Here is a 20,669-nt window from a genome sequence, read left to right as displayed (position 1 = left end):
AAGTATCTGGAGAATAACTGTTAAAAAAACAAATGTATAAGTCTGTGCAGACAGTCACCATCTCAGAAATTGAATGTGAACCCCTAAAATTGTGCGACTGTATTGGTATCATAGCTGTTGTAATTATGGATATTACTCATTTTTGACTTCCAACTTATTAAGTTGGTTTATTTTTTATAATGTTTCCAAGGTGGTAACATGTAAAGGGGATATTTTTAAATGAATTATTTTGTATGGAGAGGTGCTGCTGTGGGTGACGTAGTTTGTATTTAAGTTTATATTGTATTTTCAGGTAACATAAAAATATACAAATGAGGAGGGTTCTGTCCAATATATCTGACTACTACCATCCATCCATCCTCTAAACCTGCTCTTATCTAGAGCAGAATTGAGGATTTTTGCAAGTATTTTGCCCTTTGTTTTTCAATTTTTAAGGCACACTGAACACTTTAATCAGCCAAAACTACAATAAACTCTTGAGATTCATCTGTAGTACAGTGTAACTGTTAACTCCATATTGGATAAAACCAAGCCAGTCCAAATATTTAAGGTAGGTTTTTTAAAACGGGCCTACAGCAATAACAACATTTAGTCTTGCTTTTTGATGAAGACATACACTGCAACAGTCAGTGACCTTCAATTTCACTACTGCCTTATTGAATGCAATTCCTTTCCTGAAGAACTTCATGGGTGGTTTTGGAAAGTTTTGAAAAAAGGAACTGGAAATAAAATGAATCCAGGTTTAGTCAATTTTGCGAGGTTCCTGATACCATCTGTTTCCTTAAGAGGCATTAGCTCTCTGGAAATGTGTTCTTTTCAATTGTGGCGTTTTAATAACCTGAACGGTTACAAGCTTACACGACAAGTTAGGATAATTCTAGCTCTTTATTGACGGTTTCACGCGGCATTACAAACGGGAAGCTTATGACAGACATATCAAGCCGTGGGACTCTTGATCTGTGCAGTCCGTCATTTTTCGTTGCCACGCTGAAAGAATTTTAGCCGGACAGAAGACATAATCTTCTGCTCGGCCTTGGACAGAAGACATACTCTTCTGCCCGAAAGCTTCAAAGTGTTGGCCGTAGGTGTCCATCCTTATATTCAGTTGTTCCATGTGCAGGGTGCATTTCTCTGGTTCCAAACAAGGACAGGAAGGATTCCAGCCCCACCTTCAAAAAATACAGGAATAACACAATGCCTATATACAGTTCTCATTCTCCCAACAAGAAAAGAAAATAGTGTACTGACAGAAGACAAAAATATACTGGTCTGTCTTTAGGCTGACTATTCAATTGTCCAGTTGTCTGTGGCTATCTAGTCCTGTGCTTGGCACGGCAATTCTAAACGAAGATGCTGTGCCCTGTGTACCATATTTGGTCTGCCTGTATGAATGAGTCCATAACAGTGGGCACAGAGAATAGTGACATTAAACTTAATAAAAACACATAGTATAACACCATCGCAATTTTATTATACAGTATGTTAATATAATGGGCCTTCATTCGTAACTTCTTTTTCTTCTTTCTCCTCCTCCTCCTCCTTATCTTTTCCCACATTTATATGGGGTCAATATACTTGATCAGCATTTTCCAAATAACTTGGTCCTCCACCACCTCACCAATCAAGCACTTTTCCTTCTGATATTCTTTTACTTTATCCAACCACTTCCACTTTGGCCTCTTTTACTTTTGATTTCTCTTCCTCTGTACTGTCATTCCTGTCTCTTTTTTGGCCACATATTCATTGTCTTTCCTCATCACAAGTCTGTACCGTTTCAACCCACTTTCCTGTAATTTCTTATATACAGGTAAAATTCCATTACAACGAATATCTTTACAACGAAATTTTCATCACAACGAAGTATTTTTATGGTCCCGACAGTTTCCCCATATGACACGAGTCTATAGAAATTTCATTACTACGAAGTACATTCAGCAGATACTTTCATTACAATGAAGTGCCCAAAAGACCTTGAAACACCTGAATGAATCATCCACAGAGCAGTTAGTTCTGTGGTCGCAGCTAAGTTGTGCACAACGATCCGTAAACAGAAACATTGTAAAAAAAAAAATTAAAAAAAAAAAAAGGCTTTCTTGAAACTTTGCTCGAACTATTTTTTTGCTGTTTTTGTTTTCGGTGGTTTTCAGTGATGCCTTTTGCTTATTGCTCGTCAACATTTTAAAAACATCCATTGGAATTTAACTCATTGTCACCCTCCTATAGAAACGGCAGACACGAAAAAGACGTTGCCAGTGAATTCGGAATTTTGGCATTGACCTTTCTACTTTCTTGAAAGACTGAGCAAAAAAAAAAAAAAGAAAAATCTCGGGTTGCAAATGTATGCGAACTGCTGCATTTGAAGATGTAGAAAAAGCTGTTTTTATGTGGTTAAGTGATGCTCGTTCAAGAAACATTCCTATTAATGCAGCACTCGTTCAAGAAAATGTGAGGTTTCTAAACTCTCTTGGGACCTCTCCCAACAGAACAACATGCTGAAGAGCATCCTGAAGTGTAATCACCGAGTCTGTGGAAGACTGTTTATATGTTGCCAGGACAACAGCAGTCTCACAGCTCTGCTGCGTCTCTCTGCCAAAGCAAACTCAATGGGTGATGCAAGGAACATTGTAAATGCAGGGAACAGGATTACTTGGCCACTAACCTGGCCACAACCCTGTCTGACTGCTATGTCTGTTTATAGGAGAGTGGCAGATCCTGCTACAATAAATAATCGTGCTGTTCCTGTTTCAAGCTGAATAAAGCTGGTTTTGCTAAAGTACTGAGACTCAGCCTCGTGTTTTGGTGTGTAAGACAGGGACTTATAGCACAACCCCGATTTTTTTTAGGATTCGCTTCTGTGGCACCTCACTGCACCACTGTGAGCCTGCTGTTGCCCTGCCCCAGCAACGGACAAACAGTCTTACACAGATGCGGCAGTCACGCTTCAGGACGCACTTCAGCGTGTCTTTCCCGTTGGGTGGGGGGGATCCCAAAAGAATTCAGAAACCTCACAATATGAAGAAGAAAAAACGGATGATTCGGCTGATTTATAACCGTGCTGCCCACAACATGCTTCCGCATTTAGATAATGTTTGCGTTGAATTCCTCCCCCCCAATTGCATAGCAGTGCTTCATTTGGGCATCATTCGCACCCTGAAAGTGTATTATCACAAGGAAATGCTGAGAAAAATTCTCATCAGCATAACTTGTAGACAGGAGAAGATTGAAATGAACGCGAAAGAAGCTGTTGAAATGATTGCAGATGCCTGGATGCAAGTTAAAGAAAGCACTATAGCAACAAATACAGAATCTCATTACAACAAAATATTTTTTAGGTCCCTGGAAGTTCGTTGTAATGGAATTTTACCTGTATTTGTCCCAGTTTTGTTTTAACTGTGATTGTCTCATTTCTTATTCTGTCCCTTTTTGTAGCTCCATATATCCATCCCAGCACTCACATTTGTGCCACGTCTACCTTCTTTTCCTGCACTCCCTTTACTGCCCATGTCTCGGCTCCATACATCATTTCTGGTCTTAGAACTGTTTTAAAAACTTTACCTTTGACCAACGACTTAATTTTTCAATCACATAACACTCCTGATACCTTATTTGAATGGTTCCATCCACACTGCACTCTGTGGGTTGTCTCTGCTGCTAGTTTTCCATCTTGAGCTACCACCGATCCTAGATATTTAAATTCATCCACTCTTTTCAGTAGCTCTTTATGCCAACTAACTTCTGAATCTTGTTCATCATTAAACTACATATATTTTGTCTTCTTCTTACTTATTTTCAACCCTCTATCTTCCAAAGCACTTCTCCGTTCTTCCAATTTCCTCTCTACTTCCTCTTTTCTGATGCTTGTTTTGTCTGACAAGGTGCAAAACAATGGTTACCCCAAAATCCTGCCCAACTACGCCAATTGTTTTGTCTTGGTAGAGTAATATATATATTGCTCTACTTTCCCCTATTGTATTATTAATATGTAGCCTTAGAATGCCTAATCTCACAGACTTACCACTGTTTATAAGGTATTATTGTATATAACTTATCCCCACCTTCCCTTCTATATCTATAACCTCAGGCCATTAGATATAGTAAAAAGACAAGCAGAAGTTAAGTTACACATAAAATAATGTATTACTGATAATATTCATAAATAATAACAAAATGCAAAGTACATTTGAATATTGGCAACCATACAACCTGATTAAATGGTGATATGTAGTTCAGGCGGCACATAGACTTGTGGTTACTTAAATGTCTCTAGTTAAGGCATCATTGGTGCTCAGCTTTCAGCCACATGTCTGTTCAAAATGGCTGCTGAGCTGTGCTCTCCATTGTTTTGTCTTCATTATCACAGGTTAGCAAGAGATGCTTCCTTCAGATGTTGGTTAGTAAGAGAATAGCGGCACTGCAAGTTTAGTTTCTTTTCAATAAAGTGAGGCGTTAGGCAAGTGTCATTGAATAGCGGCGCTGCAAGTTTAGTTTCTTTTCAATAAAGTCAGGCGTTAGGCAAGTGTAATTGAATAGCGGCACTGCAAGTTTAGTTTCTTTTCAATAAAGTCAGGCGTTAGGCAAGTGTCATTGAATAGCGGCGCTGCAAGTTTAGTTTCTTTTCAATAAAGTCAGGCGTTAGGCAAGTGTCATTGAATAGCGGCGCGTCATTGAATAGCGGCACTGCAAGTTTAGTTTCTTTTCAATAAAGTCAGGCGTTAGGCAAGTGTCATTGAATAGTGGCACTGCAAGTTTAGTTTCTTTTCAATAAAGTCAGGCGTTAGGTAAGTGTCATTGAATAGCGGCGCATCATTGAATAGCAGCGCTGCAAGTTTAGTTTCTTTTCAATAAAGTCAGGCGTGCTTTGCAGCGGTGAAGTTCTGCTTTTAAATTTTTATTAAGAAGAAAAGAAAACCTTTTTAAACTGAGGGAAAATATACCAATAACAATTTGTTAAGGATCTGTTTTTTTGTGAAGCTGTCTTTACACAGCTTCTCCGCTGTTTTATAAACGAACGCCATATAAGTCCGTCCTTTCTGCTTGCTTCGCGGTTCTGTAGTGGTTTATTGTTCGTCTATTACGATTGTTTTTATAAACGAACGCCACATAAGGCCATCCTTTTTCCTTACTTTGCCAAGGAAGCAGCCTTTTTATTTAATGCACGGGTTCTCCGTTGTTTCATTGTTCGTTTATTACGATTGTTATAGTTGTCTTTGTATACCACGTTGTCAGTTGAGCACTCCGGTTGGAATATGATCAAGCCGTGGAAGCTTACTGTTGAGAATGCAACGTATAGTTGTACAGAAGAAAAATGGCAATCTTTTGTAGGTCTATGAACTTAATTTATGCCTGTATGCGTCAGTCGCTTCATATTCTTTTCATACCTTATCAATTGTGTAATGTGTTTTTTGAACAGGTTTGATTCATCGAAGTGATCACTCGTGCTGTGTTCAGTCAGTCACTCGCTCGCTTCTTATTGTTTCGCTGCCTTCTCAATTGTGTAATGAATGTTTTCTTCAGCGCTCTTTGTGGCTGTTCCTTGTTTTCAGTTCACGTGATTACGTGGGAGGCGTGATGACGCGATCCGCAACTCCGCCTCCCACGGCCAGCGAGCTGCAGTACATTACAGTATATGGACAAAAAAGAGGTTCCAGTTATGACCGTTACGCTTTGAATTTCGAAATGAAACCTGCCTAACTTTTGTAAGTAAGCTGTAAGGAATGAGCCTGCCAAATTTCAGCCTTCCACCTACACGGGAAGTTGGAGAATTAGTGATGAGTCAGTCAGTCAGTCAGTCAGTGAGGGCTTTGCCTTTTATTAGTATAGATTTATATTTATTTATTTTTACAAAATAAACTTTCAAACTAAAAAGATTTTTATAGGACTGTTATCATAATTCCACTTGGTGGAGTATTGGTTTTCATTTGTTTTCTTAACAAAATAACCAATTAAACAAACTAAAAGATGTCTTTGTAAATAGCTAACTTAGTACTTCGTACTTCGAAACAAATGCTTCTTTTTTTTTTTTTTTGAGCAGCTGCAAATTTTGCAATTTCAAATTCTTCTGTATCTCTTCATTTTCTAATTGAAAATGTATGCTGCTGCACTGCTCACACAAGCAGTGTCCATTATAATTAAAGGAAAAAATTAAGCTGTCTGAATGAATTAAAGTAGCTACTCTTGTTGCTTATCTAATTGCACAGGATGACGCTTCCAATTCTTTTTGATTTACTTAAACTCTAATATCCTGGAAAACCTGGCCTTGCTCTTCCTGCTCTCTGCTTACAGGACGTTTGCTACAAAAGACTGCTGTAATAACTTGTATAAAGGTGCAGTACAACTAAATTACCAGATGCTGAAAAAAAACAATTTTTTTGTTTGCCCAAATTACCAATCACCGTTCGGCATTTTGTGGTGAAAATTGACCAAAATAGTTTGGGGTCCAATCAATAAGGACATACATACTTATTATCTTTGGATGCAGAAAAAGCTTTTGATTAAGTCAAATAGAATTATCTGTTTGTTACGTTGTACAGGTTTGGGTTTGACCTTAACATATGTTAATGGCTCAAACTATCCTCTTTAATAAAACCCCTGTTTGTGTCCAGTGTTCGTGTGTGTGTGTCTTCTGTGAAGTACGCATGCGCGGGGCATGGTGTGATGCTTCAAAGCAGATGCTTCAAAGGCCGCCTGACGCGTCACACAAGACAGAGAGGGCGGGACCTATAAAATATTGTGCGGCCTATCCAATCGGATTTCAGTAAATGAGGTAAGACGTAAAACATAAAACATGAAAAATCCAATCGGGTACTGAGACGCGGAGACCAGCTTCCCCATTGTTGTGCAAGTGTTCACTCTGAGGATGTCAGATTTGCAATTAAGAAGCTTGGCCCAGGAAAGTGTAAAGTGTCAGTCGTTGAAGGGGTTTTCCTAAATATACGAATTTTCATGATATTACGATACAATGACTTTTAAAAGTAGATTTATTTTCGTGCACATCAAATCAGTTGCTGGGGAGAATCTGCTGTTTGCACACTGTTGTGACAGAAAATTAAACGCATATTATGGACAGCAAAGCCAGCATTACTGTCAGAGAAAATTACAGGCATTTTGCAGAAAAAATGTAATGAGGTAAAAGGTCCCTTGCTATTTAATATAGACTGTTCCTACTAATGTTTATGGACTACTGTTCTAGCACCCGTTATTGTAACGGGCTTAATGTCTAGTTCTATATATTACTCCAGAAGCCTCAATCCACATTAATAGCAAACATTTTAGATTAGAACAAGGTACGCATCAAGGGTGCCCACTATCACCAATGCTTTTGGCATTAGCCATTGAACCATTAGATATTCATATCCAAAAGAAAACTGAGATAAAGGGTATTATCAGAGAAGGACTCAAACAGAAAATATCACTATATGTAGACTATATGGTGCTGCTGTACATGTCAGACCCCAGTCATCTCTAAAATTATTCATAAACATGTTAGGAGAATTTAATAAGATTTCTGGATTAAAAATTAGTCATGTTTGGAAGTGTGCTTTTCCCAGTTAACTTTCTTGCACATCATTACTAGATTAAATAGTTATTTGTTCATAATGATAAAGCAGTTTAAATATCTGGGGGTGACTATCACAATTGAATATAAAGAACTCTTCAGATACAATTGTGGAAGTACCATGAATGAAATCAAACACTGTAGCAGGGAGAATTAATACTGTTAAAATAAACATCATTTCTTAGCTGTTATAATTATCAGACTATCATAATGTACATAAACAAATAATTTTTTAAGAAATTAGACTCAATTATAACATAAGTTATCTGGAATTTTAAAAAACCACACATTCAAAAGGTGACTGTACAAAGTAGGAGGTGGTTTGGCACTGCTTAGCTTTTATTTTTTCTTATTGGCAGCAGATTTACACACAATTAAATCTTAGAAATCTACAGAAATTCATGAATCCACAGCTGCCTGGCTTGCAATGAAAGTCAAATCCTGCTTGAAATAATCCTTATATGCTTTTCTTTCTGCTCTACTCATTACTAACTATCATCAGTCCACCAGTTACTTAAAATTTGGAACCATTGCAGGACATATTTTGTGGCAGAGAAGCTCTTATGTGTTGCTTCTATACAAGATAATCATCTTTTTCTACAGTCTCAGACCTATTCAGTGTTTAAATTATGTAAGCTGGTAGGAATTAAAACACTTAGAGATCTTTATGTAGACAACGGATTTGTATGTTATGAAAAAGTATGCTATAGACTGAACTTCCCAGCTGGTGGCTACACACTTCTTTTCCTATTTGCAAATTACACATTTTGTTAAAAGAAATCTGCCTAACTTTCCTGTTCTTGCCCACATGTCAATTCCAGATGAAGCCTCAAACTCAATTTCAATCTTATATAAAAATGTTTTAAAGAAATTTACCCTTTAAAGATCCTAAAGAATGGTTTTAAAAGGATATTTCAATTGGCAGCTCAAAAAAGGAGTGCAATTCAGCCATACATAAAATACACTCTACTTTTATGTGTATCAAGCATTCCATTATATAAGTAAAGGTCTTTTATTAATCACATTTAACTCATTTAAAATTGTTCAAAATATACTCAGGGCAAGACCCAACCTGTGAGTGTTGCCATCTAGCAACAGCTTCCCTAGGCAAAACTTTTGGAAATTCAAAAAATAACATAATTTTGGATAAAAATCTTGACATGCCCCCCAAATAGCCTCTGTGGTTGTCATTCCTAATCTATTAATGATAATTTTTCGTGTAATCCCTGATGGCATCAAAGTGCATTTAGGAATAAATTGATCATATTAACCTAATAGACTGTTAAAGTTTGGCCTGAAGCTGCCATTTGCCAACTCCAGGACTGCTTTGAACAAACAGACTGGAATATATTTTTTCATCAGATAGACTTCGAGACATACTTCATCTGTGCTGTCATATATTAATTACTGTGTGGACAATGTCACTGTCAACAAAATGATTAAGGTCTACCCAAATGAGAAACCATGGATGAATAGTGAAGTCAAACAGCTGCTCAGGGAAAGGGACAAAGCCTTTAAATTAGGAGACACCTCAGCCTATAGAGCTGCCAGAGCTAACCTCAAGAAGGGCATCAAGTCTGTTAAACTTATCTACAAACAACGGATTGAGGAGGACTTCGACAGTAACTCAAACTCACAGCGGATGTGGCAAGGCATCCAATTAATCACAGACTACAAAAAGAAAAATGACGTACAATACACACTGGCCAATAACAGTGCCAACCTAGCAGAGGAACTTAACAGTTTTTTTGCACGGTTTGACAAGGACAATAACCAGCCTCCAGTCAGCTTCGAGCTGACCGGAGACACACAGCCTTTGGTCGTACACATACATGATGTGTGGCTGACACTCAAAAACATCAATGCAAGGAAGGCAGCAGGTCCTGATAATGTGCAAGGATGTGTGCTCCAGGCCTGCACTGACCAATTAGTGAAGGTATTTACACACATATTCAACCTCTCTCTTTCCTCAGGTGTAGCACCTTGTGCCTGAAATCCACAACCATTGTACCTGTTCCCAAAAATACCAAGGATAACCTGTCTTAATGACTATCGACCAGTCGCTCTCACCCCTGTCATCACAAAGTGCTTTGAACGACTGGTAATCACCCACATCAAAGCCTCCATCCCAGCTGATGTATACCAACACCAGTTTGCCTATCGGTCAAACAGATCAACTGAGGATGCCATCTGTGTGGCTCTACATGCTGCCCTCTCGCACCTGGAAATGCCCAACACCTATGTTAGGATGCTCTTCATTGACTACAACTCTGCATTTAATACCATCATACCTAACCAGCTGATCCAAAAACTTTATGCACTAGGACTTACTCCGTCCATATGCAACATGTTACTGGATTTTCTCACCAGCTGCCCCCAGTCTGTCAGGATGGGCAAACACACATCCTCCACCCTTACCCTGAGCACTGGTGTGCTGCAAGGATGTGTACTAAGTCCCCTACTCTATGCACTCTTCACCCATGACTGTCAACCCATCCACCAATCAAATATTATTGTTAAATTTGCAGATGATACGACTGTCATTGGGCTTGTAACAGACAACAATGAAGCTGCATATAGGGAAGAGGTTCAGAATCTGACAGCATGGTGCAACACCAGCAACCTGGTCTTAAATACCAAAAAGACCAAAGAAGTTATTCTGGACTTTAGGACCACTAAAAAGACCAATCACAGTTCGATAACAATCAATGCAGATGCTGTGGAGAGAGTTTCCAGCTTTAAGTTTCTAGGAGTCACCATCTCAGAAGACCTGTCCTGGGCTAACAACAACTTGGCTATAATAGGCAAAGCACAACAATGCCTTTATTTTCTCAGGAAGCTAAGGAGAGCTGACCTCCCCCAGAAGCTGCTGGTTAATTTCTATAGATGCACTATAGAGAGCATCTTAACTAACTGCATGATGGCCTGGTACAACAGCTGCACCAAGGCTGCTGAAGAAGCCCTGCAGCGGGTCGTAAAAACAGCAGAGGCCATTAATGGGACTGAACTGCCATCACTCTAACTCTTGTATAAGACTCGTTGTGTGAAAAGGGCCAAAAACATTCTCAAGGACAAAACTCATCCTGGAAATTCTTTGTTTGAGCTCCTCCCATTAGGAAGATGCTTTAGGTCAATCCGTGTACGCACAAACAGACTAAAAAGTAGCCTTTTCCCCCATCTGCCATAAACTTTCTGAACTCTGAATCTCCTCAGTCTGAGATCATTTTTAATTGAACATGTGCAATAAACTATATTGGTAATGTGTAATATACTAATGTAGTACAATATATAATATGTAATGTACTATTCATTAACAGGTGCAATAACAATTTATGCTGCTGTACTTTGAGCAATAATAATTTGCTCTGGTTACTTGAACACTTAACACTGTATACGACATATTTTGAATTATTTGACTTTAAATGCACCTTGAGGCTGTCACAAAAAGTAATTTCGTTCTGTTACACTATGACAATAAAGTACTTGAACTATACCACACTACTATCACGCAGACCAATCCTGCTCAATCTCAAATTAAAAAAAATCTCATTCCTTTTAGAGAATATGTTCAAAATGATTTTTTAAATCATTAATTTAAGAATAAGCATGCTGGGCCTGCAATTGTCATTCTAATGTTACTAATTATATTATCAAGAATCTTATTTTGCATTTTTTTTGTTTTCAGTTTTTAATTTTCTTTTGTTGTATTTAACCCAAAGTAAATGGTTTTATATGTAGGTCATTATTTGTATGAGTAGTAGAATATTATAGTGTTGTTCTAGTTTTCAAAAGTAAAATTGAATAAATAAATACATAAATAAATAAATGTATGTATGTATATGTATGTATGTATTCTAATTCCAAAACAATGATTTGTTACTTTTTCAGTTGCTGTTGATAATATTACAAGAGGTTATTTTATTGAGATGGATAGTGATATGTTAATTATGTTCAGCCTTTATCCATCACTTTGTATACAGTCTTATGAAAAAGTTTGGGAACTCCTCTTAATTCTTTGGATTTTTGTTTATCATTGGCTGAGCTTTCAAAGTAGCAACTTCCTTTTAATATATGGCATGCCTTATGGAAACAGTAGTATTTCAGCAGTGACATTAAGATTAACAGATTAACAGAAAATATGCATAATAACAAAATTAGACAGGTGCATAAATTTGGGCACCCCAACAGAGATATTACATCAATACTTAGTTAAGCCTCCTTTTGCAAATATAACAGCCTCTAGACACCTTCTATAGCCTTTGATGAGTGTCTGGATTCTGGATGGAGGTATTTTTGACCATTCTTCCATACAAAATCTCTCCAGTTCAGTTAAATTTGATGGTGGCCAAACATGGACAGCCTGCTTCAAATCATCCCATAGATTTTCGATGATATTCAAGTCAGGGGACTGTGACAGCCACTCCAGAACATTGTACTTCTTCCTCTGCGTGAATGCCTTTGTAGATTTCGAACTGTGGTTTGGGTCATTGTCTTGTTGGAATATCCAACCCCTGCGTAACTTCTACTTTGTGACTGATGCTTCAACATTATCCTGAAGAATTTGTTGATACTGGGTTGAATTCATCCGACCCTCGACTTTAACAAGGGCTCCAGTCCCTGAACAAGCCACACAGCCCCAAAGCATGATGGAACCTTCACCAAATTTGACAGTAGGTAGCAGGTGTTTTTCTTGGAATGCGGTGTTCTTCTTCCGCCATGCAAAGTGCTTTTTGTTATGACCAAATAACTCAATTTTTGTCTCATCAGTCCAAAGCACTAAATTCCAAAATTAATCTGGCTTGTCTATATGAGCATTTGCATACAACAAGCGACTCTGTTTGTGGCATGAGTGCAGAAAGGGCTTCTTATTCATCACCCTGCCATACAGATGTTCTTTGTGCAAATTGCGTTGAATTGTAGAACAATGTATAGATACACCATCTGCAGCAAGATGTTCTTGCAGGTCTTTGAAGGTGATCTGTGGGTTGTCTGTAACCATTCTCACAATCATGCGCTTATACCGCTCCTGTATTTTTCTTGTCCTGCCAGACCTGGGTTTAACAGCAACTGTGCCTGTGGCCTTCCATTTTCTGATTTCATTCCTTACAGTTGAAACTGACAGTTTAAACCTCTGAGAGAGCTTTTTGTAGCCTTCCCCTAAATCATGATACTAAACAATCTTTTTTTTCAGATCTTTTGAGAGTTGCTTTGAGGATCCCATGCTGTCACTCTTCAGAAGAGTGTCAAAGGGAAGCACAACTTGCAATTGACCACCTTAAATACCTTTTCTCATGATTGGACACACCTGTCTATGAAGTTCAAGGCTTAGCGAGGTAATCCACCCAATTTGGCGTTGCAAGTAATCAGAATCAGTATTGAGCAGTTACATGCATTCAAATCAGCAAAATTACAAGGTTACCCAGAATTTTGCACAGCCAGTTTTTCACATTTGATTTAATTTCATACAACTAAATACTACTTCACTAAAAATCTTTGTTCAAAAAACACCCCAGTACTCAGATGTTCCTAGGAAATGAAAGTCATACCACTGTTATCTTTTTTTGTTGAAAGTAGAGTAAATTATTATGCAGGCTGAGAGGGGTTCACAATTTTTTTCATATGACTGTAAGTGATTGTTTTATTTAAATCATACTAGAATCTGTTAATGGTATCTGTTAATGATATGCTCATGTTGGGAGAAGTATGGCCATGTTTATGAATGTTTCGATTGATAGATAATTAGTGGCCTGAAATGCTATAAGGGCCATCATTGATTAGATGTGATCAGGTAACTTAAAAGTTAATGAATGATTCAGGGAATAAAACATACTCATGATGCGATTTCTTCAAGTAGTTCATGACTGAAGATCCAAAATGAAGATCTGTGGTGAATCATACTGACATTGAAAGCACTCGCAGATGCTTGGAACTGAAAACCTTGCAGGTCCATACGGGGTCAGAAATAAAAGACAAAGAGTAAAAGACACAGTAGAACTTCATAAAGAAATTCAAAAACATTGCCGCCATACACATGCAGAGCAGGTTACAGATTATGACAGCAGTGGAATTCGAAAGGCTTACAGAAAACCTTGGCGCGATGCACACGCAGAGCAAATTCAAAAATATGACAGTACTAAAATTCAAAAGCATCAACAGCAAGAGAGTACAGATTGCATTCATGCAAACAAATGGAAATTATTGCTAGGTGAAATAACAGAACAGCAAAAACAGATTGAATATATGGACATAGGTGATATCTCAGAAGTATGTAGATATTGTAAGTCGGAGACTTGTAGATTGTCTACTTCATGTTGCCATCAGGGAAAAGTACTGTTGCTTCCCAATGAAGAGGCGTTTCCGCAAGAATTAAAAGATTTGTGGTTTGGTGAAAGTGAAATCCACAAACACTACAGGCAAAATATACACATCTACAATAATTGTTTCGCGTTAGCATCATTCAATGCACAAAATGTTAATTTACACAATAATGGACCATACGCTATGAGAATCTGTGTTCCTGCAACAATTACAGCTGCGACAAGTTTAATTTAGAAAAAAACACAATTTGGTCAGGTGTATCTTTATGATTACGGAGAAGCGATGCAACATAGAATTGAAAGAGTTAAACGACCCGACGTAATAGATATTATACAGCCAATAATGGATACAAATCCATACATCCAAGTATCGCACTTTACACAAGATCTATCAGCAACACATGGACAAAGACATTTTCTTGGATTTCTATATGAATCCGAAAGATCACAGTCGCATTTATAATAAACACACATGACGAATTGTCAGCGATAATACTTTCGAAAGACAGAGATGTCAAAGGGGCGGCACGGTGGCGCAGTGGGTAGCGCTGCTGCCTCGCAGTTGGGAGATCTGGGGACCCGGGTTCGCTTCCCGGGTCCTCCCTGCGTGGAGTTTGCATGTTCTCCCCGTGTCTGCGTGGGTTTCCTCTGGGCACTCCGGTTTCCTCCCACAGTCCAAATACATGCAGGTTAGGTGGATTGGCGATTCTAAATTGGCCCTAGTGTGTGCTTGGGTGTGTGGGTGTGTTTGTGTGTGTCCTGCGGTGGGTTGGCACCCTGCCCGGGATTGGTTCCTGCCTTGTGCCCTGTGTTGGCTGGGATTGGCTCCAGCAGACCCCCATGACCCTGTGTTCGGATTCAGCGGGTTGGAAAATGGATGGATGGATGGAGATGTCAAAGACAGAGTAGATATTTGTGTATATCCAAAGGCAAAGCATGCTTCGTCATTTATGTCAAATACATCGCCACATGCCGACCCTTTACTCTCCCAGATGGCATAACAGGATGGTCATACAATATGAATGAAACATATTCAGCAAAACGAATAACACCCACACAATATTTTGTGTCAAAATTTCGATACATTCCCATGTATTTAACCCACTTCTATCATCTCAACGTCTATCGCAACATTACATTATTAATGTGTATGTAAAAGTCACAGCTAATTGTCTGTTCTTTATTACATCAAATCAAGCTAAACTTAAAACAGAACATATGCAAGGTCTCATTGATCACATTCAAAATTCAAATATTAATAGTTCAGACAAATTCAAAATTGGTACAGCAGTAATATTACCATCATCATATCAAGGTAGTCCAAGAGCATTGCAACAGTTATATCATGATGCAATGGCAAAATCCAGAACTATCAGTCAGCCAGATTGATTTCTTACAATGACGTGCAATCCACAATGGCCAGAAATCCACAGCTTCTTGAAAGCAATGTCACCTGCTGGATATTCCTACTTTCCTAAATAGATTGTTTTATCAGAAAGTCTTATTTTTATTGAAACAGTATTCACTCACGGCCAGTTATACGTTGCATTATCAAAAGTGAACATAATGCATATGTAACAATTCCCATGAAAAAAACCCTTTAAATTGTATTTCCACAGGACCAAACCCAGGGGTTGGCGAGCGAAGCGAGCAGGGGGCGGAGCCCCCCAGTTCCTTTTTAAAATCAAGCTTCAAATGTCTGGAATATACAGTATTTGTAAGACTGATATATTTGTGACCCCCAAACGCAATCAAAAGCTTGAAAGCTCAATGTTAGTAGTTTTGGGCTCAAAAGTATTATTTGTTTGGTGATTATTAATAAATGTACTTTAATTCCTTTTATTTTTAAATACTCTGCTGCTTTTGAAGTTGGTGTTGATAATAATGCAGGACATTTCTTTTTTTTTTTTTTTTTTTTTTTTTTAATTTTATTTATTAATTTTATTGTAATCATTCCATACAAATAGATCAATTTATAACAAAAAGAAAAAATAAATTGAAGACAAATCAAACCCCACCCCTGAGAAGGAGAGCTTAGCCAAAGGAGAATTGCTTAGGGCTTTTTGATAAGGCAACAATAAACAAAAGAAAGGAAGAAATATATATAGGTAAATAAAAAAAGAAGGAAAATAAATGCGGTAATACTTATTTCTCTTATTCTAAAATAATATTGATTAGATCCTGCCAGGTTTTGAAAAAATTCTGTACAGATCCTCTAACTGAGCAATTTCAAATAATATAAGACATTGGTTTCCCACTGACTTATCAGAGGAGAGTTAGGATTCTTCCAATTTAACAAAATAAGTCTGCGTGCCAAAAGTGTAGTGAATGCAATCACCGTTTGCTTGTCCATCTCCACTTCAAGTCCGTCTGGAAGAACACCGAACACAGCTGTTAGTGGGTTAGGAGGGATTGTGATACCAAGGCTGTCTGAAAGGCACTTAAAGATTTTGGTCCAAAATGATGTTAGTTTGGTGCAGGCCCAAAACATGTGACCCAGTGAGGCAGGAGCTTGGTTGCAGCGTTCGCAGGTTGGATCTTGCCCTGGAAACATTTTGGACAGTTTTAAGCGAGACAGATGAGCTCGATATATAATTTTTAGTTGAATAATTCTATGCTTTGTGCATATGGAGCTCGAGTGAATTCTGTGCTTTGCTACTTTCCACTCCTTTTCTGATAAATTAATTAAGAGATCTTCTTCCCAATGTCCTCTTGGGTCTTTCAAAGGTAGGGACTCTAATAAGATTTTATATAATGCGGAAACGGTGTTTAATTCCTCGAAATTGAGCAGTATTTTTTCCATTATGGTGGAGGGTACGAGGTGAGGAAAATCGGGCAGTTTCTGTTTAACAAAATTTCTAATTTGAAGATGGTGAAAGAAATGTGTAGCTGGGAGGTTGAATTTGGAACGTAATTGTTCAAAAGATGCAAATATGTTGTCTATATATAGATCTCTGAGCATTTTAATCCCAAAACTTTTACAGGTATTAAAAACTGGATATGTTTGCGAGGGTTGAAAGAGGTGGTTCTCTTGCAGAGGTGCCACGGATAAAAGATTTTCCATCTTAAAATGCTTTCTAAGTTGGTTCCATATTCTAAGTGAGTAAAGCACAATTGGGTTATTAGTATATTTGTGATAACTTGCATTTATTGGAGAGCAGAGCAGGGAGTATAAAGAAGTACTGCAGGATTTTACTTCTATTGCGAGCCAAGCCTGTGTATGTTTGTTTTTTTGTTTCCAGGTTTTTATGGCTTGTATGTTTGCTGCCCAGTAATAAAAGTGAAAATTAGGTAAAGCCATGCCACCTTCTGCCTGAGGTCTTTGTAGGATCGCTCTTCGGATACGTGGGTGTTTTGTGTTCCAAATGAATGAGGTTATTGTTGAATCTAATTGCTTAAAAAATGATTTATTGATATATATTGGAATGTTTTGAAATAAAAAAAGAAGTTTAGGAAGGATATTCATCTTAACAACATTAATTCTTCCGGCTAGAGTGAGGTGACGGGTTGACCATCTATGCAAGCCTTGCTTAATTTTTTCCATACAGACGGCAAAATTTTTTTGATAAAGAGCTTTATGTTTACTTGTGATATTTACCCCTAGGTATTTAAACTGATCTGCTATGATAAAAGGTAGGGTGTCCAATCTAATATTATATGCTTGTGAATTCACTGGAAAGAGTATACTTTTATTCAGATTAATTCTGAGACCGGATATCTTTTGAAATTCTGTTAGTGCTGTTAGAACTTCAGGCACAGTGTTTTCTGGGTCTGATATATATAAAACCATATCATCTGCATCTAGAGAAATTTTCTGTTCCAGTCCTTCTCTGATAATCCCCTTTATCTGATAAGAATTTTGACAGTGAACCGCCAGAGGTTCAATGGCGATTGAAAACAGCAGTGGTGACAAGGGACATCCTTGTCTGGTACCACGTTCTAGCTTAAAGTAGTCTGAACAAATGTTGTTAATACAAACTGAAGCTTCTGGATTGGTATACAGTAGGTTGATCCATGCACAAATATTCGGGCCAAACCCAAATTTCTCCAATGCAGTGAAAAGGTAGTTCCATTCAATCATATCAAATGCTTTTTCTGCGTCTAATGATAGTAATATCTCTGGTGTGTTTGATTTTGCTGGTGAATATACAACATAGTGCTGGGCGGTATACCGGTTCATACCGAAAACCGTTTTTAATTTTTTTTATGATATGGATTTTTCTTATACTGCAACACCGGTTTAAATTGCCTAAACGACGTTCGGAACGTGGTGCAGCGGGAAACTGTTCAAGTGGGGGACCTTTTTCACTGCTACACCGCTAAACACAGATTTGTTGCACTAGGGCTCTTTTTCACTGCTACACCACCAAATAGTGGGCGGTAGCATAGGAATGCCACGCGGTGAAAATGGACAGAGAGCCGAAAAAAATGAGTCACGTCTGTCGCCTGGAGATGCTTTAGTTTTAAAAGGTCAGATGTGTAAACACTGTTTCTATACTACTGGATAATACTGCAAGCCAAGTTGTACTTGTTTTATTTGTTTTCAATACAGTGTAATGTACAGTAATCCCTCCTCCATCGCGGGGGTTGCGTTCCAGAGCCACCCGCGAAATAAGAAAATCCGCGAAGTAGAAACCATATGTTTATATGGTTATTTTTATATATTTTAAGCCCTTATAAACTCTCCCACACTATTATAAACATTTCACGCACAATTATACAGCATAAACCCTTTGTATTCTCTTAGATATTAGGTAAGATTCGTTGAAATTATGTATGTAAACAGTTTACGTACAGTAAAACCTAAATATTTTTTTAAAGATATCGAACGTCTCCGATATCACATATGTTGCAGCCATTACAACAGACAGGCCAACAGCAATAAATACGTACAATGCAAGAAAAATTCTATACAGTAAAATGTGTGTACAGTGACACTAAACTATGTACATGTAATAAGTACTGTACGTAAATAATTAATTATGGTTACTCACCAACAATGACACGACGACTTGTCCGATATCGATGACTTTAATTTTACTACACTACAAAGGATAGCGTTACAGCTCTTCTAAAGGAGCCTCTTCAGGCGACTGTTTAGCACCGCCGTTGTACTTCTTCCATCACTCTTCAATCCAAATCCCTAAAGCAGATTCCATCCAGACTACTGCCTTATCACGTCCACTTGCAACTCGTTTTGCACCCTGGTTAAAGGACACTGCGGGCTTAGATCTTATATGCTTTTCCTCCTTTTTAAATAAAAAGAATTGTGGACTCATTGATGCTGTAATTATGTCCTGCAGCGGTGTAGCTGTTTCCTTCCTTCAACATATCCGAAACTTTTACCTTTTCTGCAATCATTTGCATCTTCTGTTGCCGCTTGGACACGGCTCCTGCAGCAGTAGCAGTAACGTGCGTTAATGCTGAATGAGTGAGATTAGACTTCCTGGTTAATGCAGCACTCCGTCGCTGAGCCAATCAGCAGCACACAGGAACTTAACCGAAGGCTCTAATTGGATAGCTTCTCAGCCATCCGCCAATAGCGTCCCTTGTTTGAATTCAAATGCGTCCCTTGTTTGAATTCAAATGGGCAAATCAACCGAGGAAGCACACGTACTGTAGACCGCAGACATCCGCGAAGCAGTGAAAAATCCGCGATATATATTCACATATGCTTACATTTAAAATCCGCAATGGAGTGAAGCCGCGAAAGACAAAGCGCGACATAGCCAGGGATTACTGTACCTGGGTACTGTGTAATATTGTGACGACATGTTGACTTTATTCTCGTACTTTGTCATTAAAGTAGAACATCGTAAACTAAACTTCATTGTAAAATGAATATTTAATTTACTAGATTTTCTCAAACCCCATCATAAGTTATAAAGCACATTAAATGCTTTGTGTTAAGTGTTCCCCGAGCTTCTTAAACTGACTTCCTCTGCACTAAGAGGAGGCACCGGCAGCGATTGCCGCACAGAATCCATTCACATGATATTCATGCTCTGTGAACATTTAGAATGCCAAGATAAATACTTGATATAAATAAATACTTGATATATTCCTGCTCTCTGAAAATTTAGAATTTATCATACGGTGAATGGATTCTGTATGGTGATCGCTGTCTCCTCTTAGTGCGGAGGAAGTCAGTTTAAGAAGTGTAGTGATTAACAACTGGGTCGGGGAACACAACACAAAGCATTTAATGTGCTACATTAACTTATGACGGGGTTTGAGAAAATCTAGTAAATTAAACAATGATTTTAGGATGAAGTTTAGTTTACGACATTCTACTTTAATTATAAAGTAAACTATGAGAATAGAGTGGAAATGTCGACTTTAATCTCGACATAAACGGCGAGAATAAAGTGGAAATGTCGACTTTATTCTCGACGTTTAGTTTTTTTTTTTCTTCCCTGTGTCCGTATTTTTTTTTTCTTCACTGTGGCCCTAATACGATTCCGTAGGGCTATACCACAAATACAATTATAAATGCAAGTTGCAGTTGTATTATTTATGTATATAGCTTAGCTTGAAGCAAGGTCCATATTAATGCAGTTTGCCTAAATGATAGTTCAGTTGGTAAAGATGTCATCACCAAGATTGCACTTGTTTTATTTTATTTTAATTTGGTGAATACTGTGTAATGCACCTGGGCTTTTGAAGCCTTGAAGTAATAGTGCAACTATCAGTAATAATACAATTATTTATTTTATTGTTATTATTTATTAGTTTAAATATTGTGCAGTTTAATGATGGTAAAGTTGTTTAAAAAGTCACTTTAACGTGTCAGAGGA

General features: G+C 37.9%; 2 protein-coding genes across 4 annotated transcripts in view; one reads left to right on the top strand and one right to left on the bottom strand.

Moving 5' to 3' along the window:
* atg5 (ATG5 autophagy related 5 homolog (S. cerevisiae)) overlaps positions 1-20,669 on the top strand; it is a 182,619-nt gene that overhangs the window by 137,821 nt on the left and 24,129 nt on the right. The window lies entirely within an intron of this gene.
* Positions 20,103-20,669, bottom strand: part of prdm1a (PR domain containing 1a, with ZNF domain) — an 83,591-nt gene continuing 83,024 nt past the window's right edge. The window contains exon 8 of the transcript XR_007934446.1: positions 20,103-20,114. The gene's annotated coding sequence lies outside the window, so the exon portion shown is untranslated. The remainder of the gene's footprint in view (positions 20,115-20,669) is intronic.

This window comes from Erpetoichthys calabaricus, chromosome 3 (genome assembly GCF_900747795.2).
Source record: "Erpetoichthys calabaricus chromosome 3, fErpCal1.3, whole genome shotgun sequence".
Taxonomy (NCBI): Eukaryota; Metazoa; Chordata; class Cladistia; order Polypteriformes; family Polypteridae; genus Erpetoichthys; species Erpetoichthys calabaricus.
This window is presented reverse-complemented; position numbering and strand designations above follow the sequence as displayed.